General features: G+C 38.4%; 1 protein-coding gene across 1 annotated transcript in view; it reads right to left on the bottom strand.

Annotated features, from left to right (window-relative positions):
- Positions 1-27750, bottom strand: part of LOC144992519 (cadherin-13-like) — a 149438-nt gene that overhangs the window by 65367 nt on the left and 56321 nt on the right. The gene's annotated exons all lie outside the window — the stretch shown is intronic.

The following is a 27750-nucleotide window of genomic DNA, read 5'->3' as shown; positions in this document are numbered from 1 at the left end:
CTGGAAGATTTCCTCCCTGACATCACTGACAGACTCCAATCCACAGAGAACTAAAACTAACAGTTCCTCCCTGATGGGGAGATCACACCTCACCGAGTGCCAGTTATCAAAGATGATGCTATCACACTTCGACATCGACTGCAAACTGCGACAATCCTGGTTAGAATGTCTAATGAGGGCGCTCACCTGCGAGCACAAGCCTTTCAGAGGGACTAAGTTAAGTGAGAAGAGGAAAAGAAATAGGATTTATAAGAAGACTCTCCTTTTGCTGCTTTGTCTGGACAGGAAGTGGACGGCTCGCAGATGTTTCTTGGGGCCCTTTAGCCGTAAGGAATGAGGTCTATGTTTCTTCCCACAGTTCATCTGCTGTTATCAACGTAGCTTTCTTCTCCCCGGCTGACCTCCATTCATCAAAAGTACCAGCCCGCTGCCGAGATTCTGTCGTTAAGCTCTTCTCCCTCCACCTTGGGCTGACCTGCACTCGGTTTTTGTCCTTGTTTACAAGTCATTCAGGTGATCTCACCCTTTTTTTTCTTTCACAAGTGTGTCCTGCACTTTTTAGCTGACTTTGCCTCAACTTTTCCAAATTTCCCTTTTCTCTGTTCGTTTTGGTTTTACTTTAATTGCCGATTTTTGTCTTTTTACTACTTAACTGCTTCTTCCGTCGCAAAAATGTTCCTATAAGTGTGAATAACCCTTTGATCTCAAATTGTGTAGACAAGAGATTCTAAAGAAAAGAAAAAAAAAAACACTAGCTTTCTCTAAATAAAGAATTACATTTTTTACTTACATCATCATCATCAAACATCTGCGAGGCTCACAACTCTCTGGATCCTTTTCACAGTGATGATAAATTTAAATCATGCAAATTAAAGAAGTGATAGAGAACACAGTGTATGCTAACGGGTAAATGTCAAGGAAATACTAGAGGAAATTAACATCTAAGAGTTCTGCGTTTTCAACTCGAAAATCCCTCTTGAAATAAACAAATGATCTTTTTTTGTTTTGATGAATTGATCACAGAGAAACTAAAAAACTGGTAAATACAGCAACTTAGCTGAAAAATTGCCCTTGAGGGGAACAAGTGGGACACCTGTTTAAACACCAAAAATGAGTCACATCACAAAAGATGATGCATTTAAAAATGTAACGTCTGATGTTCTAAAGGTGATAAAGAGGTGATTTAGTGGTTTTAAAGGTGGTATTACTGCTTATAAAAGTCAGTATGCATCAACCATCTTCCTAGCAACTTCTGACCTCATCATCTGAATGTTGCCACAGAATGGAGATTGCAACCAGACGTCTATTCCCTGATGGATTTGTGGATTTCTTGACTTAAACAAGATTTTGACAGCTATTTTCCTTCATGTGTGCTCTTGACTCTTCCAAAGAAAGAATATCCACCAAATACCTCATATGTTCTTGCTGATTTCTGCAGAACCCATTGAGCCATATAGCATCTTGTGCTTTTGGAAATTAATTGAATTAAAAAAAAAGGAGTCAGACACAGCAGGAAATAACATGATGTTCTGGTCAAAGACTGTTCATTTAGTAGCCCATTTAAATGCAAAGCCACCACAGTTAAAATATAAAAGTGGACACATTAGCGCCTACACTGAGTCAGTCTGCTCTGACTGAGAAAGAGTGAAATCAATAAGCCTGCCACACTTCCCAGACAAACTCCACCTAAAGCACAATAAAAGGAGACAGCCTCATTCTTTGAGGGTTTACGAGAAAGATGCCAAGATGTGGCCATTAAAAAATAAAACCTGAGAAAGATTTGCTGATTAAATAGATAAAAAGTCCGCATCCAGGCTGCGAGTACCTTCATCAGAGTGGGTGATGAAGCACCAGTTAAATTTTGCTAAAAGACCCACTGCAAGGAAAAAACATCTTTTTTGGTATTTTTAACATGTTCTTGTGGCATTTTTCTGATGACAGAAAACAAACGGCTCTTAACTCCTCGCCAGCAGTGACGCATCCAACTCAGAGGTGAATTTCTAATGAACTTCTGCGGCTCTGCAGAAATTGTGTCCTAGAAAATAACGCAGGTTTTTTGATTTTGCCTAAAAACGGCATCATCATAATTAAAAGACCACTGAACGCTTTGAAAATAGATCAAAAGATGATCGTGGTGGCTCTTCAAACATATTTGTGTGGTGTTTAGATTTTTATTACAAAGTTTTTAAGTGTGGCAGTTTTGACATAATATTAAAAATCGTCCAAACCTTAATCCATTTATACCTAATGTGCGAGGGTGAAAAACAAAAGTCAAGACAAAGTGCAGCCTATTTGTTTGACAGACCAAATGACTAAATAACTTTTACTCTTAAGTACATCTTGTATCAAAGTCAAATATTTTGTGCGAAACTCAGATATTATTTGCTTCAAGGAATGTGCATTTCTGCAACCTGTTGAAAAAGATTAAAATAAAAATAATCCTTCAATTCCCATGAACGTTTGATGGTAATTAAATAATAATTAGTAATCAGTCAATTACTCAGTTTTTTCGCAATAAACTTCTTTTAATCTAGATTACTCCACAAAAAACAGCTCACATTATTACATTCTACTGGACCAAAATGTTGAAAGAATAATACAAAAAAACTGATTAAGTATTTTATAAAGGATACAAAAGAGGAAAGTGTTGGTTTTTTCTCCAGTTTCTCTCAGGGACCAGATGGGTGCATCTTGATTGTAAATGTTAAACAGGAACACGACTATGCAGCTTGATTGGTCCTGACAGTTCGATAAGAAAAAAACAGAGCAGAAGCAAGAATGTTGCTTTTTTTCAGGTTATCCAAGAGGCCTTTTTTCTCTTAGGATAAAACAAGTAACAGACAAAACTAACACCATTCAGGCAAATAAAATAAGAAAAAAAAATGTAAATTTGATCTAAAACGTGCTAATTAGAAACCAACTATATTTTTTAAATTATTATTCTATTACCTTAAGCTTTTTACACGTAGGCAACATAAAACATCTGTACTTTGTGTTTTTAGCTGAGTTTATCATAAGCCGCCCACACAGCAGTAAAAAAACAAAACATTTTGGTCCAGCTTCGCTTCAGCTATTTCATGCATTTCCCGTGCCCCTGCTTCACTCTACGCCATCTTTTGTGCCTTCTGTATAAAAATAAGTCCATTGTTCCTCTACTGTGAAGAGCACCATTTTCATGATGCTTCTCTCAAATGTTCGTGCACAGAAATCTTCTACAGAAAAGACTCAGCACTCAATTCTACTGAAACTATTTTTTTCTTGCTTCAAGCAACACAAAAATAACTTAACATAGGTGAAAACGTTTATTCTAAAACAGAGTTATGCAAATAATAAAGGAATAATACATACAGAGTATGTACGTTTACATTTATTTTAGCTTGTTTACATACTTTTCTATCATTTATAATACAATTTAATTCTTATCATATGAAGAAATGGTAAAAATAGGGTAAAACACCAAATGAGCTAAAGGAAATTATCTGCATTTCCAAATATAACTACAATTCCCAGAGCCCCAGCCCGTCACATTTAGTATCATAGAAAAGCATCAAATGTCGTCTGTAAATACCAAAGAAGTTCATTCAGTAGAATGCAGTGGTTGGGAGATGTTCAAGTTTAGAAATGTCCTCTACGAAGGAAAAATTTGCATTGCTGCTAGTCAGGAGGATGTGGATGAAACCGTGAGGGAATTTTTTTTTTAGACTTTTGAATTTGTGGTTATTTTTCCTAACTGGTTTGTACCATGACAGACCGGTTCTCCTTCAGACAATACTACAGACACCGACTGCTCCTGTGACCACGAACGGGATGAAGTGGAAAACGAGTGAATGAATTTCCTACCTGCTCGCAGAATTCAGCCAAACAGACATGACATGAGGTTGACTTCTTAGTTAAAGCTGAAGTTAAAGTCCCATCAGTCGTCACAAACCTGGCTGTGTGAATTTTTTCTCAGCATTTGACCCATTTCCTGTGAAAGGGAGTTGAGCTGCAGTGAAAGCTTTGCTCAGGAACCATTTGATGGTTTAACCCCTCCTTAATGCTGAGTGTCAGGCACTAAGGCACAAAGCCCTTGGTATGGCCTGACTGCATTTGAACCCACAACCTCCCAGTCTCAGGATAGACACCCACCCAACAGCACAGAGTTTATGTCAACATCACTCTAAATCCCAGGCATGTGATTCCGAAGCTTCAGAAGAACATGGTGTTACTAATGGGTGAGATAAAATAAATTAATTTCCTTTGAGATATTAATATTTAAAGTATGGGGACAAGCATTATTAACCCACTCTAAGACCCCCCCCCCCGCCCAGCCAGAGCAACTGTTTAATTTTCCTCGAGTGATTAATTCAGCCACCCACCCACCAATTTCATAACTTTTTTTTTTTTTTTGGAGATGGTTCTCATTTTACCAAAAAGTAATCACGGTCCACTCTAGATAATGTCAGAGTTTGGGGTGAAAGCAGGCGAAAAAAATTAATAGTCCATGTCAAGTTGACCTTTTTAGAGAGCATTTCTTGTTATCAGTGGTCCTGGATAACTAGGGTCCCTTAGATAAGAAGTGCTACTGTCTCAAGTCAAAAGTCAGACTCTTGACAAAGAGAGGCTGAAAATGGGAAATACATATTCATGAGTTGTGTGCTTCTAAATGAACCTGGAGGTGAGAAGATCTGTCCAAGATTGATTGCAATTACAGTGTGCTAACGAGTTCTGTATATTTAAGGCTATTTTTCCTCCCTCACGCTCAAAGCAGTTTACAGGTCTGTCTCCAACACTTCAAGCTGGCGACAGACACATGCACACAGATTGTGCGTTCACCTTTAACTGCAGAAAAACTGATATTCATGAAGGTAGTGTACTAAGCAGGAGCATCTGATGCATTTTTCTGTCACAAATCTTTTTTAAGCAGTTAAGGTTTAAAAATTATTTTAATAAGAAAAAGAACAAGCCAAAAAAAGACGAAAGTATTCGTCTTTTGTTTTTTTAAGGGTTTTCCTCCATCTTTCTGGATTATTGCCAGTTTGAAAATATTTTTTTATTTTTCCGCATTAAATAAATGTAAAATTAAAAGATTCTAAGCATAAGTACTTTTCTCAAGAGTTTGTTGATCTTTTTGCTTAGCCACGCTAGAGGTGAAGGTTATTTTCTGAGCAGTGGCCTTCACAGCTGGCAATTCCACGGTACATGTGCTCAATGATCAATACCCTTTAACAGGCACGTATTCATGTGTAGCAATGACGGTCATCTGTGACACTTCATAAAATATAAAACACTTTAAAGCTACCGCTTTGTGTGTTGTCACGGTCACAGTTCCCACCTCCTTTGGGGCTGTGTTGGTTTGTGTCGGTGTCTGTGTAGCAAGCTCAGGGTGGACCTGGTCAGTCCTCTAGAGGGTATAAAAGCAGCTGGAGGCATTTAGAGATATCTCTTCTACTGGCTGTTATCTAAGCCAGAGGATATCAATTCACTATATTTATTACCTTTCCTCACTCAACTTTATGCACACATCTGCAATTATGCAGACTTAGATACTTGAAGTTTATTTAATTGGGAAATAAAAGTTTTTATTTAGCTTTATCTGGTGTCCCCCTTCGCTTGCCAAGGCCTGTAATTAATCATTTTTGACAACATGGGGGTTTGTCCGGGATTGCAATGATCTTGACGAGTCCGTTATCATGATGCCGAATGGGTGTGGCCTGTACGTGGTATATGATAAAAAATAATAAAATAATTAACATCTCCCAAATCTTTTATTTACAGATTTGTTTACTGGAGTAAACATAAAATCTTTTTGTGCAGGACAGCTGTCCGAATGTATGGATGGTCTTCAGAAGATTGATGTTGGTGTCTCCTTGCAGAGTTTGCATCTAAGATAACTTCCTGCCACTAGAAGGCATCTTTAAAACATGAGCTGTTCCTCACAGTGATGTATGTGTTCTTGTAAAAGTAAGATCGGAACAGTCAAACTGACTGATAGATGTTAACAGGGCATATTTTAAGCACAGGTAAAACTACAGGTGAAAAACAAAAACTCCCATCAACCAGCATCTCTCTTGATGCTACATAAATGTATTCTAAATATGTGATTTATGTATGTCTAAAGAAAATTGCAATTTATCAAATAACTATAATAAAGCTATAACTAATTTTGGATCAAATCTGTGTGAGTTACCACTGACTTACCAAGCCAAGCAGCTGGGGTCGTAAACAGGATGTTCAGCAAAACGGTGAGTCTCTGAAAGTTACCATATTAACAGAAGCACTTCTTATATTTAATTTAAGAAGACCATTGCATTTCATATAATTATTTCTGATTAAATTGGTCAACTTTTAAAGTCCACTAATGAATAAAGCTGTTTTAGTAAGAAGGTTTTTTATTCAAAATGTAAACGACTAAATTGTAACAAACTGCCTTAAATACCAGGTTTGGTTTGACTTTAAATCAAATCAAGTTGTTTTTTTGTTTTTTTTCCCAATGACAGCAGATTTGTTTTTTTAAATGCTTTACTGCTTCATTTTTTAGGTCGGTGTGAGCGAAATCTTACAAATTTCTTTCAAGTCAACAAGATTAGAGGTGAGATTTTAAATGTTTGTTTTGTTCTTCTTAGTAAAATGTCTTGAAAGGTTTGATATACAGATCAAACATGAGCCTTTAAGAGTCTTTCTTTAGCTCGTGCGGACCAATTCCAACAAACATGACGGAGCAGTGATAAATGCTGTTGCTTTGGAAAGTGGACTTCAACAAGGGAGGAGGGAGGATTTCATTGATTGCGGCTCATTCATCTTATAATTTACCACTGAATAAGTTGTGCTAAAAAAGTATGATGAATTCAAAGCTTTTTAAATATGCATGTCTCACTTTGTATTCAGTATTACGCTGTCCCCATGTGCTGAACCAAAACCCGACTTCGCTGCACCGAGTCAATGCAACTAATCGAAAAACATTTTTGCATTCACCAGGGGTAATAACTTGTTCTACAAATCATCTGTAACATGTATGGTGTTGACTAACACAGAAATAACTCTGATTAGGAAACGAGTCACTGTTATTTTATTTTTTTTAATCACTCATAACACAGTCACCAAATAGATCCACAGATTAAGGGTTGTCCTCTAGCCTGCAGTCCTGCTTTACTTCATACAACTCAATATCTAAAGCAATAACAGTAAGTATTACAGCCGTCTTGATCAAACTTACAAACAACTAAATATTAAATGTGTAGGCTGAACCAGAGCTCCATGGAAATAACACTGACGGCGCAGTGGATGTTTCCGCTGCCCCCTCCCATCCCACTGACCTTCCTTGTGTCTCCAAAGCGTGATGGGATGTTAATGCCTGTGTCTGGATGGCTGCCATGCAGCAGGCTGAGCTCTAATGGATTGATAAAAAAGCTCTGAGCACAGAATCAATCATGATATAAACCTGGAGAGAAGCCTGTTAAAGTCTAAGGAAAGTTCCTCTACTCTAATGCCCCTAATCTTCAGCAATTTTCTGCCGGACAGAAAGATTGCACTTTTTACTCTCCACCTGCCATGCATTAGGGAAGCCAGAATCAGTGCAGGTGATGGGCCAGAGGTGGACTTTAGGGATTAGGATGCACTGAATTCAAGGCTTTTCAGGAGGTCGGTAAGCATCCATTGGTTTATTGTTTGGTTTTATCAATCATTAAACACCAGTAGTGCGTCAGACAGAACTCTCACTCAATTAAAGTTGATGCTGTTGGTCTTAAAAGGAATTAACCAAGGGCAGCGAGCCAGTTTCTTCTGCTTCATCTCTGCTCTGCTTTTCAAGCTTCAGAGAAAACTGTTTCAGTGCAGCAGCTAGTCACTAGAAACTGTTGATATGAAGACACTTAAGCTGATCTCATCCTTTCCTGTGTTTTACTGAGGAGCAAAAAGCTCTGCAGACGCAGAAGGAGGATCCTGAGGGCAGAAATTTACACAGTCCAACTGCAACATAGGGCAGAGGGATTCCTGCAGAAAACACAACTATTTGGGGATTTTAAGGGTTTTGTTTGTTGTTTTTTGTCAATCTGCGTTACCACCAAAAGCTTTCAGAGCCAAAGAATGAGAGAGATATGTGTACGATAATGATTGTGTTTTGCAATGTACTGCCAGTGGAGCTTCTTCCAGGTATGTAGGACCTTAATAAGAAGGCCGAAAAGTGACTTTGAGAAGAGACATTTTTTAAATTTGTAAAGCATTGTAAAGCCCAAAATTTAAACATGTCGAAATGAGAAAAAGAACAGTAAGAAAACTTGAACATGGAGGTGTTGTTTTCTTTTTTTGACCAAGGCTAAACATCAGTAATTCATGGAGAGAATTTTAACCATTTTTTATCAGCAGAAATCCCTGTGATCATTAAAGCTAAGGGCTTACAACATAGCATTCATTCCATGTCTTTTTAAAGAGAATTGTGTAGTTTTTTTGCACTCATTGTCTTTGAACTTTTCAGACTGTAGCTTTAGTTTAAAACATTCACAGCCGACTGTCTGCATTGAGTCTAACTGGATCAGAGTTGCACATCTTTGACATCAGTTTTGTCAGGAGGTGGTTTACCCCCTACAGTATCCATCTGCATACCCTATTAAAGTGAGACAATTACTTTAAATTGTCTATTAAACAATCTCATGCAAGAATGAATGACAGTTCATCTCTTCAAATATGTACATTTTTGCAGTTTATTAGGTTGGCTTCTCACCCAAGCTCGGGTCGTCTACCATAGACCTGGGATTTTGAAGGTCATAGCGCTTCACTTTCTGGACTGAGATGTCTAAGGTCTTTCCAGAGATTTGTTGTAGCCACTTCTACAGTTTAGGGGTTACTGCCCCAAGTGCCTGGGCATCACTGTCACCTTCAACTTTGAAACCTTCTACAGTTCTTCCGAGTTCCTGGTATTTCTTAAGTCCCATTAGTAGTCACACACCTGGATGTGTGATGCATCCCCTGGGGGAGGGGATGGGATTTTATCATTTCATTTTTAGCAGGAAGGCATTGAGTACCATGTTTGGTGTGACTGTGAACCATGGGTTTGTATTCACGACCTTCTAATCTCATGCTACGTTCAAACCGGGCTCGGAAATGTGTCTTTCGGGCTTTCACGTTCAAAACTCTTGTGTTTGCTGCGCTGCTACACAAGTTTTAAAATCAATTTTTGGGCTCTACATAGAAAACATTTGGCTACTGAATAACATCGAAAGAGTTAAACCCGTTGAACTTTGACCAATCAGCCACTCTGATTTGGTGGTGACTTATGGATAGCATCCTTTGCAATTCCCGGAAGTGCCAACCATTTGAAAAACTGATCATGAAGGAGAAATTAATAAAAGCAACAGAAATTATATGACACCACATCTTTTTATATATCGGAACAGATCTGTGAAAGTAAAACCTTGGAGCAAGATTTGAGATTGACTTTGCTTCGTTTGTTCTTGAACGCCCACCAGATGCCCGGTGTGGCGTAGCATCAGGGATTCAGCATCACTGATTCGGAATATGTTGTTGACTGATTTTTCCATCATATAAATGGCTTTAGTAAGTAAGTAGGTAAGCAATTTTCTCAGAAAACGACTCACAAAGTGCTTCACAATGTTAAAACAATATAAAATCAGAGAAAGAACACAGAACGGCACAGGGACCGACCGACCGACCAACAGACCGACAGATTATAAACCTCCAACCCTACCTTGGATTGTTTTTACTAAACAAGCAGAAATCACTGATCTAAAAACAACAACAGATAGCTCTCATGCAAATGTCCAAATATATGCTACTTTATGCAACAAATAAGAGGGAGCTATAGTTAAGTACATCAGTTTCAAAACATTTTCAGAGGTCAGAAAAATGTTCTGTTTTCAATTTTGATTTAAAATAGATGGAATAGGGAGTCTTACATTACTCAGAGGTGGAAGTGTGTGAAGCAAAAGCCAAAGCAGAGTAGGATGAATAAGAAGTGATGGGAAAGGTAACAGAGTGGAATATGGGCTGGCATTGTTCTATTAAACCAGAATGATAAAACTGTACATCCACAAACAATCTCTAATAGAGTCGTCAGGAGGCCCAGCAAGCTACAGCTCCCGAGCAAATGGTTCCCCCAATCCGCGCTGATGCCAACACAAGGACGCAGCTGCAACCGCCAGTTTTAATCAACACGCAGCAATGCTACTCCCACTCGGTGAGTAAAGTGGCTTATGCTGTAAAGCTTGGCTTCCATAATTCTAGAGGCTTTAAGCAATGCTGTGAAATAGGCTCCACTGTTGCTGGAACCTGCTGTCAAACTCCTCATGGCAGTTATGTCAAAGGCCACAGTATGAACTCTATGTACTAATCATCTCTACTAGGAGAAAAACAGTTTTTAAAATGCTTCTTTGAATTGTAAATAATGATGTATTATCAAACATGTACCATAAACCCCAATCAGTGTTTATCAAAACCGCCAGAGACCCCTTCGTTGGCAGTGGGTTGAGAAGCCATTTGCCCAGGCGCTGTTTACCATAAGTAGTATGGCATGCTTGAACATTTCTGTCAAAGCGATTTTCCAAGAGCAAATGACAGATTTCTTTACAACTTATTTGATATTTCTGATGAGTTTCCAAATTTGCCGTGACAGCAGATCCATCTGCATGGAACTGATTTCCAAGGCAGAGGATTCCAAACCTTATTTAGAGCTACATCGCTAAACCTTCAAGTGCCGCCGGCAAAATTATGGAAGAAAACACTAAAGCAGATATTAGGAAGTGGTAACGTTATTGCAGTCCAACATTAAATCAGTCATGTTTACAAGGTTAAACCTCAGTTTTGAAAAAACACCTACTGAATTTTATGGGTCTGTCTTTAAAGAAAACCTTTTTGAATAAATGGAACGAAAGTTCAATCTAAAAGAGCATCTATTATTTTAAATCCCCGCATTACAGCATAAATGCATTATGGCACACTTCAGGATTTTAGGCAGCTGCTATGTATCAATAAGACTTAATCAGCAGCATTTTTTTGGCCTCTCTTTAAGATTTTATTGAAGTTCGTCATCAGTGCCTGATCAGTTGTCTGCTCTTACTCATTAAAGCCACTCAGATGGCCATTGTCCATCTGCCGGGCCTTTGTCATTATGGATGAAAATGTCACTTCTCCCATCTTCCCCGGCAGCGGAGCGTCTGTGTTTGACTGCCTGTCTCTTGCTTATACGAGCACTCAGACGGAGTTACATCAGCTGGCCCATGTCCAGCTCGTCACGTCTGTTGTCTGATTAAATGACATGTTGCAGAGGTGGGGTCGGCGCTCACGAGGGAGGTTCTACCCGTCAATGCCACAGGCCAATGGGTGCAGGGTCAGGTGCAGTTCAGCGGACGTTTACCTCATCACATCAATTTATAGGCTTCATAAAGGTGAACTTTACTGTGCCAAAAGTAATTTACAAGACAAGATCAGAGCACTAAAACAAAGACAAAATAAACCATCATGTGACCTACAGCTGCAGCATAGTCTACGGAAACTGAGGCGGTTTTGTTCAAGCTCTGGCTAAGCCAGATCAGATCAGAGCAGGTAAGAACGAGACGGTCTCGGAGAACTCCAGCCCAAACGACTGCAGGGTTTTTTCATGGCTCAGCTGATTTGCTGCAGGAACTAAACGTCCTCCTCCTCTAAGAACAACTTTTGTGATGAGAATTTTGAGAAGTTCACGAAGAAAAAGGGTCACACACAATCAAATCGAGATGTCTTCTTGGTTTGGTTTAACACGGTCACTCAAAGTAAAAAATATCTCCAGCAACTGAAAGACAGTCAATATGTTATGAGTCTCTAATCTGCTTGCTTAAAGGACATTTTAAAAATCACCTTTCGTAAAAAATAAACTTATTTCCCCCCCCCGAGAAACACGATTTGACATCTAAAAACATATTTGCTACAGATCTCTGTGCTGAAGAAAACATTTTAGAAGCATAAATGTGTCTTATTTAGATCTGTATTAGGAATTATGAGCCATTTTGGAATATAATGTATGCAGCAGTAGCAGTAAGAGCAGATTTCTCCAGCCATGATCAACATTTTGGGGCCGCAGGGGCTCAGGCGGTTGAACAGGTTGTCCAATGGTCGAAGGGTCGATAGTTCGATCCTTGCACCCCCAGTTCTTGACCTTGGGCAAGACACTTCACCCTCCTTGCCTCCAGTGTGGCTCCATGGTGTATGAATGTGCATGAATGTCCCAGTAATGGTCAGAGGGGTGGCAGGCACAAACTGGCAGCCACGCCTCTGTCAGTCTGCCCCAGGGCAGCTGAGGCTACAACTGTAGTTACCATCACCAAGTATGAATGAGGAGTGAATGAAAAATGGACACATCGTAAGCACTTTGAGTGTCTGGAAAAGCACAGATAAATGCAAACCATTATTATTATTTTAGTTTACACTTTCAAATGATCTCAGAATCATTTGCCAAATTCACCTCAGCTCAACTTTTCTTCCATCATCGGTGGCATTGTGAAGCTGAGACCAGATCCAAACTTTATAGCAATCAGTATAAGAATTGATGCACATGACGTTTTCCACAACACTGTAAAGCAAATGAGCCACTTTATGCTGGAGAGAAGTACTGAAGCATCACGGATATCACCTTTGTCTGGATGTGCATGAATGCAAATTGTTTTCTGTGCTCAGTCTTATGAAAGAGGGTGCAATGATGTTGTTTGATTTCATAATCCAGGAGCCTTAATCAAAGGACAAACGGCTTTGTGCTGCACGGCTAAAGACAAATGGAAAGCGAGCGGGACAGCAGCAGAGGTTGAACTTGGGTCAAGCACCATTCTGCCTGATAGCTCGGGACGCGGCACTTCATGTCACAACACAGAAGACCCCTGGGGAAGGATAGGGATGGAGAGCGATAACAAATAAGGGAAGGGAGCAAGGAAAGTCAGCTGGGAGCAGAGGCAAAGAGCAAAGCTAACGGAAAAAAAAGTTAAGCTATCTGGATGAGGTGTGAGTGTTTGGAGTAACATATACTGTCAGTGGAAAGCCCTCTGAGCAATGTTCAACCAGACAGACAAAAACAATAATCTTTCATTTCTAAAGTTTCAATGGCTTCTTAAAACAATCCAAGAATTATATTTATTTATTTTCTACATTCATACAATTACAATGAAGCCAAAGAAAACCCCATGCAAACATTTTTTGTGGCAATACAAGGGAACAAAAGGAATACATCTTTTTATTATTCTATTAACCAAAAAAAAGAAAGAAAAAAAACAGACAGCAGACCCCAATAAATGTGGATTCCTCAGATTAAACATAACATTTACATGTAGACCAAATGAACAACATTGCTTAGTGTTCTTTTTTGTTTCTTTTAATGATTTCATGTCTAAAAGTGTGTAATGTGTTTATTGATTGAGCCTCTTTGGTTAATGGTTAAAGATCATTTCATAACCTATAACAACACATCTTTCTAGTAGTTCTAAATAAGTTTTAGTTCTAAATAGTTTCTTGAAAATTGCAATAAAAGTCATGACACTGTCTTTTCCTAAGTTTATTTCGAATTTTACAAGCTTAACATTTGTTATGTACTTTATACATTCAATATAAAATCCTACATTTAACTAAATCATTGAATTTTAATATATTTAATATAAAAAATAATGAACTAGATAAGTCACTATAGTTACTTCCTGCAGTACTAAATAATGCATTTTACAGAAATATCCCAATGTGTTTTTCTTTTCCAACAGTGCATTGGAACGTGTTTTCAGGCCATTTGGCAATAAACACTGGACATGAATAATTAAAAGTATGCATAAATTTATTAAATATTTGTGCCAATCATAAAAAGCTGTAAAATCTTTAATTAATACACTTTTTATTTAAACTGCAAGCTAAAAATATTCACTACAAAAGCCAAAGTTCAAGTTTGATGTATCGGGAAGTGATTTGTAAGGATAATTGAAGTTGCAGAAAAGAAAGACATATCGATGATGCCGTCATGTGGTGCCGTCACGAAGCAGTCTAGTTATTAGGAAGGTTTGAGTACTGGCTCCTTGCTGACCAATGCTTACTGACAAATGCTGCATGCTAGAGATGTGTACTTGATATGGAATTGCCTGTAGGATGCCCACACAAACTATGCACTGACTGTGTAATTTCTTAATTTCTAACAGTCAAGCTGCATGCAAGGAGCGTGCACTTATCACCATAACAGCACTGCTCCTTGAACAGCAGCAGGATTTGGAGGGGGGTGGTAACAAATAAAAAACCCATCCGGCGTGCCTGCATCTCTCCTTGCGTGTTATATAAGTGTTCGCTACAACCTGTAGCTCGCAGCATGCCCGTAGAAAAAGTAGACATGAACGTTTTTGGTCTACATGATCAGTGAGCAGTTAATAACCTGTGAGAGCAACCTATGTGTTGCATAGAGGTTTGTCAATTTTTGACCTGCAGACGTTTTATCCCTTTCGGGGTCACGGGGCTGCCGGAGCCTATCCCGGCCACTTGTGGGCGAAGGCAGGGGACACCCTGGACAGGTTGCCAGTCTGTCGAAGGGCCACAATCACACACCCACACACTCTCACACTCACACCTAGGGACAATTTAGAGCTGCCAATTTACCCATGAAGCATGTTTTTGGACGGTGGGAGGAAGCCGGAATCCCTGGAGAAAATCCACGCATGCAAGGGGAGAACACGCAAACTCCACACAGAAAGGTCCCCCATTGGTGTTCTGTTTCAGGTCCCCCAGCCGGGACTTGAACTGGGGGCCTTTTTGCTGTGAGGCAAGACTGCTAACCACTGCTCCACAGTGCAGCCCCTTTTTTCATATACTGTACATCCCAATCAATCTCAAGAGGTACCAGGATCTTTTTTCAATTACGCTCTTCTCCCAAAAATATCAGAATGTGGTCAAAGAGGTTTGTTCTTGAAATAGTCATCCAAATTTTCTGACAGATAGTGTCCAGAAACTTGGATGGTTATTAAAAAAAGAGGAAGGGGGGGAAAGGAGGGGAAACTTCTGGCACTTGCTTCACTGATAACCATGTTATTGAAGGGTGGGGAAATAATTAGAGGGCACGCAAGGGGGAACAGAATGTGGAACATCATTAACAAGCTCACATTGTCGAAGAGGGGATTGTAATTAAAGGGTTCCCACAGCAGGGGGAGAGGCTTTTGATTGGAGAAGCGCAGGGACAAAGTGATTGGGCTCGTCTACCTCTAGTAGCTGTGGTGACCTTCACATCAATTGTGCACTGTATGATGGTGTGACTGGACTGTGTGTATCTGTGGGTGCTTTTCCCTGCATGTGCACGTACTTAAAGAAGATACAGAGAACAGAAAGGGTCAATTAGACACTAAAGTCCACCCAGTCAGACATAGCTTAACTGAATTTAAGAAAGAGGAGAGGATCAGTGGAGGAAAAGCTAAATCACTGTTCTCTGTGAGGAAAAAGGTCAAAGGAGAAAATGTCCAACAAAAGGGCAGAAAGGAGTATTATATGCAGTCCCCTCAGGGCCAAACAGAACACACAAGGCTCAACTGTAAATCTTGGGTGCTTTCCTTGAAGAGGCTTTTGTTGGGAAGTGATTTACCATGGATGTTCTATTCTCCCTCTAACCATTTTAACTTGTAATATGAGAACGTCCTGCCATTATTGAGGCAATGGTTATGTCTTGAAGACACTTTTGACTCTTTTCGAGTGAACTTTGGTCTTTAACATGCATAATATTCGGTGAAGAAATGCATTCCTTTCTCTGTGCATTGACACCATGACCCAGAACATCCAGATGAGTCACCCAGCAGATATCCAGTGTCAAACCGTGGGTGTCTCACAGCATTTGGTTCTGCCCTTCACTGCCTGTGGACACAACACTGCAACAAGTTCAAGTCTGACAAAGCTGATTTTCCAACTAGGTTCACGATGCCAAACAGATCATTTGTAGAACAGGATAATAAATATATTTTCAGCCACATTCATCGGGATATCTACTTAAACCCAGAGCACTATCCCCAAGCAAACATTTTTACATGAATTTCAATATGTCGCGTGTTAAGGAGTCTGTGCCTTCACCAGGGAAGTCTCACACGTCCCAGAAATGGGTGGACTAAGGACCAAGTTTCCAGTATCCTTTTTATTATTTTCTAGGAATTTTTGATCTACTAATTTTTCAATATTTTTTTAGCATGTTTTTAGGAATTTCCTCTGCCTTTTTCATTTTGTTGGCGATACCACAGTTAAAAATAAAAGAAAACCACTAATTTATCATGTGTTGGCATGTTTTGATCTATTTTTTATGAATTGTACTTTTGTTGGGTATATTATATCGGATAGGATGTCTTAACAGAGGACAGGATGTCTTAACAGAGGACATGAAGTTGGCTAACGTTAGGGTAGAAGATGTCCATGATAGAGTGAGGTGGAAAAGGATGATTCGCTGTGGCGACCCCTGATGGGAAAAGCCGAAAGAGAAAGAAGTTGGGTATATTATATCGGGTAAAAATTACCCGCCAAAAGTGATGGTGAAACTTTTTGTAACAATAGTGTTCTAAGGTTAATGCTTACAGTGGCAGCATATTTCATATTTTTGTTATTAAAGAACAAGCAGACAGGCTTAAAAGCCAAAACAACTTAAATGCATCATAAACCATTCAATGCTTAAAAAAATGAAACATAGTGTAGTGAAAAAAAATACAAACCTTTACAAAAAATATGTTAGGCTTAACCAAAGAATATGTGTGTTAAAAATATGTAAATATTTTGTCATATAAAATTCCCATTCCATGTACAAAGTCTACTGACATTGTTTCTCAGCAATTTTAACATTTTTCCAAAAACAAGAAATAAGAAATGCTTGAATTCCTAATGCTATAAAGAAAACAACATTTAGTTGTTAGTGTTTTTTTCCTTTCTTCTATCATGACACAGCATTCATTTATTATTATCTTCTGAGCAGAGAGTTAATGATTTAAATTGCAATAAAGTTCCGTTTAAAAACAGAAGAAGGTGGCCAGGCTTTCATATTTAAATCACACAAATTTGTCTTTGTCTGGCAGAGCAGGTTTAGGCAAAGTTAAGCCTGGGAAGTAGAAGTAGATCCAAGACAGATTTATTCTGAAGATTCACAAATGCTAAACAATATGGCATCTATTTAATGAATTTTTTAACATGATTTGAATTGATATTATTTTAAAATATTGTCCTATTTTGCTTTAGGAAGCCTTTATTTTACAATTGGTATAAAAATATGACTGTTCATGACTTTTTTCTTAAAGTTCTTTAAGTTTATGTCCTAATGACAGCAAATGAAACAGAACTCTGAATAATCACAGAAAGATGTGCAAGCGTCTGTTCCACATGTGAAAGACTGGAACAAACGGCACATATTTATTAATACATACATTTCTTCTGATTAGCCTGTACTGGCTGTCTTGTAAAGTCTGTACATACACAGACAGAGATTCAGAAAACAGCAGGGAGGCAGAAATGGGTGCAGCGAATGTGGCGTTCTCTGGAGGTATAATCAGAAACACACTGTGACAGAACGGGATCAAGAGGAGCATCAGCGTTTGTGTGTGTGTGTCTGTTTGGAGCCCAAAGTTCTGAGGGTTTGTGTGTCGAACACAACAAGACTTTTTTCATTTATCAGTCAGCCTAACCCTTTTTTAAGTTGACTAAATATTACCCTAGATTTTTAGTCTCTTTAACAATACAAAATTAAACAAATTATTAATATCCCATTAAGATGTAATGAAATTGTTGTTTTGGAGAACAGCGGGAGCCCTGACAGATGGCAGATGAAAGATGCTGCCTGGAATATTAAAACAGAAGCAGACTAGAAACAAACATGCAAATGATCATTAATAATTTTGAACTGTACACTTTCTTTATTAAGTAACCAAAATCATATCAAGAGGGGACATTTGGACAAAAACTAGGACTGAATATTGACACAGATATAATTTATAAAATGCTGCTTCATGGTGGATCGTCATTCAGAATGAAATTTGAAATTCTAACCAGAGCAACCATCACAAAGTGATTGGATTTCACCTGTGAGCCACCTGCAGGGAAGACGAAAACGAAATCTGACTGAAAGAGCTTTTTGAGTAAGAAATGTTAAATGTACAGGAATTAAAAGAGTCCAAAAATAAAAGTAGCACCAGTGAGAACTATAGCAAAACAATAAAAAAAACCCTTGATTTAATTTCACGATTATAATTTCAGCTTTCAGAATATGAGTTGTTCTGGAGGATAAGTCGCACGCTTGGGAGAAATTTTTTAAACAATACAAGAACGGACAGTTAATCTTTATTTCATCCGTCTTTAATTTTAGCATCTTATCGTGATTTTAGCTCCAGTGTTTCTTGTGGAGATCTTTTCTGCCAAGGCTTTGCCGGCTTGGTCAGTGGTTGTTATCGTGGTTGTCACCCTTGCTGGGGCGGCTGGAGTGGAACAAGAACTGTATGTGACTACTGCCCTCTTTATATGCAATTCATACGCAATATAAAAGGCATACATCAGTGGTACATGTGTGAAAATCTGGTTAGACATTTGTAGAATGTTCTCGGAAAGCCACAATTGCATGCACAATTGAGTATGAATAAATAAGTATAAACTAAGTAAATACACACAAACTGCATATTTCTCAACAGACCAAAAATGTTGAACAGCTCAAAATTAAATTCACGTAAAGACCTGTCGACAGAAACCCTCAACAGACATCTGTACACATCCACGAATGACAAAAGCAAGAAACACTTATGAATCATATATATCACGCATGTATCACAAAAGACCATAATTCCATTCATGGAAAATGCACAAAGTGGAAGTAGTGGTTGTGTGACAGTCAAGGCAGTTATTCAAGACAAATACATGAAGTACAGCAGGTGCATCAGTTCATTTTCTCCACTCTGTTTCTGCCCATCTGTCAGCTGTGTACAGATGTACAGAGGGGTAAATGTACAGGAACCATTCGGCATGAATGTCAAGGTATGTACTTACTGATAGAGAAACCTTGGACCCAAGAGGTAACATTTAGTTTAGTATGTAGTTCCTCAAAAAGAAGCACATGTCTGTACCGACAGCAGAAAGGCTTCTTCAGGGTTTGCGTTAGCAGGCAAAATTTCTATCTGAAAATGTGTAAAGTCAACACAAATATGTGGGTGAGGACAGTGGGGGAGGATGCACCAGGGGGAGAGATGCAGTGTCCTGCTTGGCTTGGCGTGGTCTTTGTTTTCCATTAGTCAGAGTTATAGCCCCTCAGGCGCTCTGTAAGAGCACTTAAGGTTGGTGATAAATACACACAGCCAATACAATTCATGGGCAATACACACCTCCCCCGCTGCAACAACCTGCTCTAAAACACTCACATAGAGATTACCACAATATCTTTATTTGTTCAATGGCACAGCAAAGGGACTGCTTCCAGTTCTGGGGGCCTTAAATTAAAAGCTAAGATATTGTGATAAAAATCAGTACTGATGGTTTTGCTGTGACAAACCAACCACTTGGGAAGGGGCAAAGCCCCCTTTTGTTTTGTTTTTTTACATGTTTGTCGGGTTTTTCCTGCACATGCCTCTGCTACAGTTTGGCTTAGAACTCTTTCATAAAAAAATTATTGCACAGTAGCTGGCAGCCTTTTTTTTCTTAAGTCATTTTAAACTCCGGTTTAAGACCTAATAAGTTTAAGAGGATGAGGTTTATCACTCCAGAATTGAAACCTTCAAATTTTAAGAGGTTTGCTTAAAACTTTTACTACTTTGTACAAAAAAAAACTCTAACTGGACAGAAAAACACTGATGCTGCTGTGCTTACATCTCAAAACATGAAAAGTCAGAAATCCTAGAAACAAAAACAGAAATTAGATAAAATCATGCGTGCAACTTTTTGTTTTTACATTCAGCTGCAAAATTTGCTTATATTATTTCACGTCTTTTTTTCTTTGACGTGTATTTTGATCATAATTTAATCAGAATAAGTTAAGTATACCACCACAATTGAAGTTTTGTTGACCTTTGACCCTGGGAAGAGGCAGCCATAGTGAATTTTTTTTTGGGGGGGGGGGAATCACTTTTAGTATCAGAAACAAGTTAAAGCTAAAATATTTTTGACCTTTTGCCTCCTAGCCTTAAAACTTTGTTTTTTAAGGTTTGTAGATTTTGAATGATATTAGTGTGGCGAGCTCCCAAAAGTGTTCCCTGTTGGTGGTGCATTCTTTTCACCATAATGTTGTTTAAATGTATTATAATAATACATGGCCCAAGCTAAAATAACATACAATCTAAACATATTAGGAATGTGGGTGTGTGTTTTTTTTTTTTTTTAAACAAAAAACCTTTGTTGCCAAGGAAATTAAAAAAATTTACTTTAACCAATTCCTCTAAAAGTTACATAAACCTGTCCGTCACCCCAAAATAAAATGGTTGCTATGCGGATAAAACCAACAGAAAACCGCCATATTGACGAAAGGATTTTTTTTTAATGAATTGGTCACATGCAGCTCTGACCAGAGTTATAAAGCAGAGAGAGAGAGTAAGGAGGCTTAGGCAACCACTCAGCCAGAAAGGGCAAGTAAAAAGGGGAGGGGTGAGGGTGGGTGACTTTATTATTTTTTTTTGATCAAGCAATATATTTAAAAAGGTAGGGAGCCGGTTTAGCTCGTGCTGGTTTGCGGCGCCTTCCGTCCGTGAAACCAGGGTTCGACTCCTGGCTGCTCCCTGTTCCCTTCTCTACTTCTGTGCCGGTCCCAAGCCCGGTTGCTTTGAGAAGGTTGTGTCAGGAAGGGCATCCGGCGTAAAACATTGCCAAGTTTACCATGCGACTTGTTCGCTATGGCGACCCCTGATGGGAAAGCCAAAAGAGAAAGAAGAAGAAGAATATATTTAAAAAGGTAGTGCTGTTTTTTTCTCTAATTGCTGTATATTATTATTATTTTTCACAGGACTATTAAACGTGTCCATCCCTAATAGAGATTTACCAACTGTGGATGTTGTAATGTAAAACCTGCTGTTTCAGCATGTAGACTGATGGACATTTTTCACGTTTCATTTTCAAATTATGGATGTATTTTTTTAAACACATGTTGAATTCTAAAGTTAAAGATTAGCCAAATAAAATCATTGGTCAGAAAATGTATTTAAAACAAATTAAGCTGTTAGGCTACACTTTTTTTTTTTTGTACGCTATTATTACACCACAGCTGCTTGTTGCGGTCACAATGTGCTAAACATGAACTTTATCTTTGCTAAGTCAGCTGAGGCAAAATAAACATTTTACTTTAGTGTTGAAATATGTCACGCTACATTACACAGAGGCCCCTTCAGTCAGACTGGTGGTATTGACTCTCAAAAAGTGGCAGTCGTGACGCTTTGAATAAACCTGAATAAATGAGCTGGAGACGAAGGGGAAAAGAATGAGGTGACACATGTTCAGCATTCGACAGGTAGAATGTAAATGTAGAAGCATCAGGGAGAGGATGAAACACAGGGAGTGGAGAGCTGAGAAGGCAAATATCCGATTGATCCGGCATGGAAGAATTTCCATAAAAGCATTTTAGAGAACATCCAATCACCTGTGGGAAGCCCAAGCCTTAATGTTGACATAAAACATAATTGGTATGGCGGTCCTTCACTGCGATTCCTGATACAAGAACAATTTCTACAGAGAAAATTAAACACACGAAGCAGCGATAGAGCACCAGATAATTATAGATTATAGCCTAGTGCCCATAAAGCCGGTTATTTGAGACTTAATTTCCCATGTGTGAAAAATACACCCATTTAGGTTAGCAACATCCTACATCTCTTAAGGTAAAGCAACATTTGGCATATGGCTAATTTTTTACAAAGCAATACCTACACTACTCAGTATCTAAAAACAGCCCAGCTATTTTTCAAAAAGTGTACTCAAATGAATTAAAACAAAACAATTAACTAAATATGCTAAATGAATGAAAAACTCACACTTTTAGAGATAACATCTGCATAAACAACCATTCATTTCAACGTAAATATTCTTCAGGTTTGATATTGTAAACAATAAATTCCTACTTAAGGAGTTTCTGCTTTAAAAATAACAGATTCGTAATAAAAAAGAACTTTTTTTAATGTCTTTGTAAAATGTGTAAAAACATTTAGGAATAAAATATTTTACAAAACCTGGCATCAGGTTTAGCAAACATATTGCACCACTTCTGTTCCAGACCAAAGCTTGTAGACAAAACCACATGGCTAAAGATCTCTTTACTCATTGGTCAGGAATTACAAGGGTGGGGCAAAGCAACTAGAGGCAGAAACTATGGAAGTCCTACACTTTGGAATGCCTGTCGGGATAATTCATTCAAACTTTGGTCAGGTGGAGGTATGCTGCAGGGCGGTTACTGGCAAAAGACGGCTAAGAAGGTACGCTGATAAGTGTTTATGCCATATAGATTATGGGGAAAACAGTGTGAGAAGCAATGTGTATCACGTTCTATCACTTTTCAGTGAGTTGCTGTGTCTCATCGTTGTGGTGTTATGGCATTGTTTGTAAGATAAGTCTGTTAGGTGGCTTTTAGGATGACATCACAGCAGCACGCCATCCCGTGTAACGAGACACAGGAAAGCATGGGAGAAGCGTTTTAGCTTAAGTTAGGAACAACAATTGTTGCTTTACATTTGTCCGCAGCTCATCAGTTGCTACATTTCTACTCTGTTTACATCACGTCACCGTGTTTGTTTCAGTTGTTCCGGGAACAGATCATATTCAGACTGAGGAATCTCAGAGCGAACTGAAGTTGCGACTGGAAACGAACCAAGACCACCTTGAAAGATGGGTGCAAGAGCAGTTCCTCGTCCTGGACCAGGGTCCGCTTGGGTGTACTCAGACTAAAAATGTGTTACAGATTATCAGGGGGAAACAAACTCTAATTCACTTTAAGCGGACCAAATGTATTCAGTCTGAATAAACCCTAGAAGTCTGAATTTGCTCCTAAAATGAAACTTTTTATGGCTTCAATAGCTTTTTTTGGATGATTGTTTTTTTTATTAGTCATTCTATGACTTCATGTTCTTTATGATTTCCTGTTTATGGGATGAAGCCCATTGAGACGACTACTGTTGTAAAATTGGGCTATATAAATAAAATCGAATTGAATAGAATTTTTGAAGAATGTTGTTGGGTAAACTGTGGTCATTGTATCCATCCCATTTCAGGTTTCCATTTGTCCATTGGGTGATGTCAGAGATTACCTGTCCAGTCTATTTCTGTTTATGAGTTTACCTCACAATCCATGTACTTTCCCCATTACACGGGGAAAAAAGATCATTATTTACTAATATGACTCATATAAAAAGTCCAGAGTAAATGCTATTTTTAATTAAATGTTAAAATTTCACTAAAACTTTAACTTATTTAGCTTATTAAAAAGGTTGCTTCATTATTATTTTAAAAAGGATATTCTGATTAAAGTAGAAATGCTACATTTTGTTAAAAAATGATGTATTTTACGATCATAGATGTTAGTTTCTTTATTTTTGTAGTACTGTTAAATGTTGTGAACATGGAGTCTGCGTTGGTGTAGATTATGAATGAATCAGAGTTCATTTTACTGATGTTTGCTCCTCATCTACAGAGCATTTCCCAGCTGAAGATAATTTACAGGTTCATGTCATGATTTAGTGCTTCTGCTGCTATAAATAGCTGCAGTCATGTGGCTCCATGACAGCTGCTCTGGTGCTCCCGGAGAACCTTACGGGTGTCTCACAATTGCCTCATCTGTGCTGTTCCTCCGTTGACAGATCTAATGAGTGGCTGAGCAGACGCAGGTACAGGCACACAGCCAAAGATCCATGAAGGCTTCCCGGTTATTACCAGTAAGATTTGGGAGAGTTGATAAAGTTTGAAAAGGTTTGAATACTAAAAACTGGTCTAATTGATTGCAGTTCACTGTTTATGGTTGATAAGCGTTAACAAGAAGCCACCACATGCTCCTTATCTAAAAACAGATTTGCTCACCCCAAGTCGTTAACTTTCTGTGTCGTTAATATGAATAAAATGAAATGTTTTCATGACTTTATAAGCATTTCAGGCAGCAAACCATTAACAGTAACCACTTAGACATGCATGGCATTTCTGTTTTAGGATAAACGATCCGTTAAGTTTAATCATTTATCATGCTTAGTGTTTTTTTCAGTAAAAAGTTTCAACATGTATTTATGGACTTAATATTATTTTTGAATTGAATTGAACTTTATTAATCCCACAAAGGAGAAAATCACCCATCACAGCGGCTAAAGAGAAAAACAAAGAACGTAAATTACCAAATAACCAAGCAAGAAAAAATTAAATACACAGATAAATTCATAAATAAATATATTTTTGGCCGGTTATTGCTCTTTAGCTGCATGAACAGGTTTTTACGACAGAGCCATGACATAATGCTGATTATCTTTTTGCAACTTGAAGCATAATAGTTACCCAAATGGCATTGGTTTTGCAGATCTCATTAACAGTAGCATAGTTTTCTGATTGCATCCATATTTAATCTTTATTTTTCTCTTCCACTCATCGTTTATACTTTCCAGTCAGCTAAAAATGTAGAAAAAGTGATAAATGCAATTTATCCTTCACTCCCCTTATTATTTCTTGGGTCATTTTCATTTTTTATCGGCTTCCCCACAAAGCAGCTTATATGATTTGAAATGACTGTCTGCATTATTTTTCATACTAATTCAGTTGGCGAGCAGATGTTACCTAATTGAGAACAGGCTGGTGTGCACTGTGGAGTCAAAGAGTCACCAAGAAAACCAAAACCATCCCCTCTGTGGAAATATTTCACTTTTAAGTGGAAGTCCTTCTAAAGTCACGGTGAGAGAAATGAAGATTGAGCAACAACAACAGCGTCTGTCACCTCACCAGAGAGGAAGCATTCATCAGCCCACAGAGAATGAAGAGGAGCTTGTTAGTGAAGAGACATGGGAGCAGCAGGTCGGTGCGATGACGGAGGCGGGAAAAAACTAGAGATCGGCCCAAACGTTTTTTTAAGGGCTGATACTGATTATTAGTAGTTAAGAAGGCTGATAAGCCACATTTGGAGCCAATACTCAAAGTAAAGTAACACACTGGTATCGAAATTTAGAAAAATGCAAACACCAACAATTCCCGAAATGTTCCAGAGTAAACACAGGAGAACTTTAACCTAAATCTAATGACTTATCTTTGAAAAGTTGAACAAAAAACAAAAGGTGCAGAGTTCTTAGCATATCTTATAAGGTTAAAAAAATAAATATCTCCCTGAAGACTATCAAATAAATAAAAATGTTAATACAGCTCTAGAAAGTTGTGTCAGTAGTCCCAGTTAAAAAGCTTCTCTTGAAGATCGTAAATTAGAGATGCAAGCGCTCACTTGAGACTGATGAGAGTGGTGCACTAAGAAACTTTCTTGCATATGTTTCAAGTCGCTTGAGGTGGCTTTATGTTGGCGCTGAGCAGAGAAGGGAGGGGCCTTAGGGGCCGCAGCTAAGTGCTCACGCTGTTTTTTTCCTCAGTACGTTTTTTTCTCAGTACGGGGAGGACAAACATTCATTAATACCAATTATTGATGCACGACTAATGGCGTTTGCCATTTGACCAATCAGATGGAGCCCTTTATGCTGTTGACCAATCGGATGGCTTTTATGTTAGATGTTGCCCTCCTAATTAGACGAGGGTCATTTAGAGAATAATTTAAGGAATTTTGACTCTTATTTAAATTAAACTCTTGCAGTGAAATGGAAATGTTTTTTTTTTGTTTTTGCTAGTTCATTTATCGCAAGTTATATCGTCATTGCAATATTGATCACTAATATCGCGAGTTTTCCTCATACCGTGCAGCTCTAATCCAGTCTATGTTAAGTTTGACAGATTTATTGTCTCATCAATCCTGTGCATTTTATGACAAAATGGGTGATGCTTTGTGAAAAGAAATAAAATATAAACTGTTTAAAGTGAATGGAAACTCTTGATAAGGTTCAGTACTGAGCTGGGACTTAAGCTTCAGCTCCACTTCAGCTGTAATTGGGGTTTTAATTGGAAGATACTTTAAATGTCAGTTCAAATGCCACATTATGCCGTCTTTGACTTTTGAATCTGAACAGAAATACAGAGCATGAAACCTTGTTTTGTATAGTTTCTGCCTTTGATATGCAGATTCTGTGAAACACTTTTTTTTTACTCTACTGATGAAGATCTGGTTGTTGTCTTCACTGTCATAAAAAAAAAAGCAGTACTTCAAAGCCTCCAGTTTTGCCTTTGCTTTCTCGTCTCTACTGTCATCAAATCTGGATAAACCCACAACTAAATTGTGTGCTAAAGGGTTATATCAGTGAGTGGCAGCGTGCTGTACAAACTATTTCATACACATCCTTCCAAATAAGTAGAAAATGAATTGCTAGAGGGCTGTGGCAGATTCGTGAAGACACAGTAGACTGCCTTCTGCTCAAACAGATGCTCCAGTGTCAGTGTGTGTTACCTTACCTTAAGAAAAGCAGGATGTACAGGACAGTGCTCAGCTCCTATTTATTCCGAAAAACAACACCTCACTCTCTGCATTTCTTTTTTACAGGCTTGTTTTGTGGCTACTCCATAAAACTCTGGTCTCAACATGTTAATGTTTTAGCTCTTTTAAAGGGATAGATGTATACTACATGTGCTCCTCTGCCATCAAAGACAGGCAAAGCAATCACATCTGAAAGTGCAGAACTAAAGCATCAAGTCAACCTTGAATGGCAGGGCATGATCCCCGGCTGGCAGAATGCCATCACAAAGCTACGGTAACCTGACCAGAGATGGAAGTGGAAGCCATTGAAGACAAAGGCAAGAATGCTCCTTACAACAGATGCAGGCATTCATTTTAAAAGCAGCACCCTGAGAGAGTACGCTCGGCAGAAAGAGGCGGCCGTGGTAAGCATCAAAGCCACAATCCCAAGATCCTGGAGCAGAGGAACACCACATGCTAAAAAAATGTTCAAAAGCACTCGTAAAATTTAGGAGACAAACACGGAAAATTCCTGTCCTGGATTTAAGAGGCTCGCTTTCTGCTGCAGCATCAAGACGGTAGAGTCAGAAAATGGTCTTGTATCTACAGTAATGCCACAGTCAGACACCCATCTTTCTTTTTCATTTTAAAAATCTGGCAACATTAAAAAATATAGCAGTCTATATAAACAAAATCTCTGCTGATTGGTTTTCCTAAACCCATTTCTGACAATCTGAAATCTTTTTTCCTAAACACAAAACTGTGTACTCATTTACTGCATGATTCATTTCACGGAAGCAGTGAAATGGTAAAGCTACAATAATTTTGAAGAGTGTTATGAATTTAGGAAAGTTAAGAATTACTTACAAATCTCTACTTGATCTGCTGCTCTGGCACTGAAAGTGTCCTGATAAATTAGAGAAGTGACAGTTGAAAAATACCATTAAAAGCTAAAACAAAGGATTTTGTTATATTATTTTGGTGATTTGCCTTAAAAGTGACAGAAATGAACGATTTGCATCCTTATGCAGCAGCAGTACTGGATTTTCTGCACCACAGGGTGCAACGGATTATAAGGCGTAGCGTTAATGAACTGTCTATTTTCCATCTTTTTCGATATAGAAGGGCGCTACTAACTATAGGCCGCATTGAGCGAGACAAAAGAGACAGACGTAAGTCTGTACACCAGTCAGATATAACTGTGTTCACAGTAACTCTAGAAACAGTTGAATCATCAGTGAATTTACAATATATGTAACATCAAACCTTATGTTTAAAAAAAGAAAAGAAAA

This window comes from Oryzias latipes, chromosome 6 (genome assembly GCF_053564925.1).
Source record: "Oryzias latipes strain Hd-rR chromosome 6, Olatipes_Hd-rR_3.1".
NCBI classification, from domain to species: Eukaryota; Metazoa; Chordata; class Actinopteri; order Beloniformes; family Adrianichthyidae; genus Oryzias; species Oryzias latipes.
Note: the sequence above shows the minus strand (reverse complement) of the source record. Positions and strands in the feature narration are given on the sequence as shown.